The sequence below is a fragment of the Choloepus didactylus genome, chromosome 1 (assembly GCF_015220235.1).
Source record: "Choloepus didactylus isolate mChoDid1 chromosome 1, mChoDid1.pri, whole genome shotgun sequence".
In the NCBI taxonomy this organism is placed as follows: Eukaryota; Metazoa; Chordata; class Mammalia; order Pilosa; family Megalonychidae; genus Choloepus; species Choloepus didactylus.
The window spans coordinates 175,895,429-175,897,544 of NC_051307.1; the positions used below are offsets into that span (position 1 = coordinate 175,895,429).

The following is a 2,116-nucleotide window of genomic DNA, read 5'->3' on the forward strand; positions in this document are numbered from 1 at the left end:
AACCCTGCCTAGCGGGGTGGTTCTCAGTGTTTCAGAATCATCTGGAGGCTTTGTGAAAGTACAGAGTTTCTGATTCGATAGATCTGCAGTGGAGCCTGAGAGTTTACATTTTTAAGAAGTTCCCAGATGCTCCTGATGCTGGGTCCAGGGACCAAGCTTGGAGAGTCACCAGAACCACAGCCTGGATCACAGGGGAGTGGGACACAGGGCCCCTTCCCTGAGACCTGCACTGGCTCACCCTCCTCCCTCATTCTTTTCCTCTGACTCTACCCACTGGGACAGAGGAATCCAGATCTTTAACTGTATTCTTCCCAGAACTAACTTCGTGTCCCTAAAGATAGATTCCTTCAGAACTTCAGCTTTTGATATTGAAAACTAAGCTTTTGGAATGAAATAATGTTTTTCTCTCTCAAAAAGCCCTTCTCTTGAAAAGCGAAAGTCTTGTATTTCAAGACTATGTCTCTGCCAAAAAATTTAAAAGCTTACTTAGAAACTTAAGAGCCAAGTGTTTTTTGACTCCTTGTTCTCTGTATTACTTCTCCCCTAAGGCTAAAAAACCTGGAATGACTCAGTTTCCTACTCTAGTTTCAAAGTGGGAAGTTCTCAGTGAAAAAGAGGGATTAATGAAAATAAAAACCACATCTGTTAATATATAAAAATATTATTTTAGCAGATAATGTTCAGTTAAAAAATCATGGAGGCTCTCTGCTCCTCCTCGTTCGACAGACAGCTGCCTCTTTTTATGCTGTGTCAGCCGCATCCTGGGGACAAGATTGCGAAGGACAGAATAAATTGATTTGGCTCTACTGGGCATCTCGTCACCAGGGCTGCTGTAAACTCTGGCAAAGTGCAGATTGTTGCCATCAATGACCCCTTCATTGACCTCAACTACATGGTCTACATGTTCCAGTATGATTCCATTCATGATAAGTTCAAAGGAACCATCAAGGCTGAGAACAGGAAGCTTGTCACCAACGGGAATTTCATTACTATTTTCCAGGAGTGAGATCCCACCAACATCAAATGGGGTGATGCTGGTGCTGAATATGTTGTGGAGTCCACTGGTGTCTTCACGATGCTGGAGAAAGCTTGGGCTCACTTGAAGGGTGGCACCAAAAGAATCATCATCTCTGCCCCTTTGGTCAATGCTCCCATGTTTTTGATGGGTGTGAACCACGAGAAGTATGACAACTCACTCAAGACCCTCAGCAACGCTTCCTGCACCACCAACTGCCTGGGCCCCCTGGCTGAGTTCATCCTTGACAACTTGGGCATCATGGAGGGACTCGTGACTACCATCCACGCCATAACTACCACCCACAAGATTGTGGATGGCCCCTCTGGGAAAATGTGGCATGACGGCCATGGGGCTGCCCGGAATATCATCCCTGCATCTCCTGGTGCTGCCAATGGTGTGGGAAAGGTCATCCTGGAGTTAAATGGGAAGCTCACTGGCATGGTCTTCCATGTCCCCAGCCCCAATGTGTCTGTCCATCGTGGATTTGACCTGCTGTCTGGAGAAAGTGTCCAAATACGATGACATCAAGAAGGTGGTGAAGCAAGTGTCAGAGGGCCCCCTAAAGGGCATCCTGGGCTACATTGAGGACCAGGTTGTCTCCTGCGACTTGAACAGTGACACCCACTCTTCTACTTTTGATGCTGGGGCTGCCATTGCTCTCAACGACCACTTAGTCAAGCTCATTTCTTGGTATGTCAATGAATTTGGCTATAGCGACACGGTTGTGGACCTTATGGTCCACACGGCCTCCAAGGAGTAAGAGCCCCTTGGACCACCAGCCCCAGCAACAGCCTGAGAGGAAGAGAGAGGCAGCCAGCTGCTGGGGAGTCCTAGCTCTATCCCCCAACACTGAGAATTGCTCACCCTCCACAGCTTCCATCCCAGACACCCTGAGGAAGGCCAGGGCCTCAGAGAGCCCTACTGTGTCAGGTACCATCAGTAAAGTATACTGTACCCAACCAAAAAAATCAATAAAGGAGTGGAACTAAGCTAAAGGAACCATTACAATAACAAGTATAAACACTAGAGTCAGCAGTTACAGATATAAAACAATATAGAGTATATATATATATATACTTATATATATATTTTTTCATG

At 46.4% G+C, this 2,116-nt stretch overlaps 1 pseudogene; it reads left to right on the top strand.

Moving 5' to 3' along the window:
- The first annotated feature begins 778 nt into the window (after positions 1-778).
- On the top strand, positions 779-1,778 carry LOC119527848 (annotated as a pseudogene).
- The last annotated feature ends 338 nt before the right edge of the window (positions 1,779-2,116 follow it).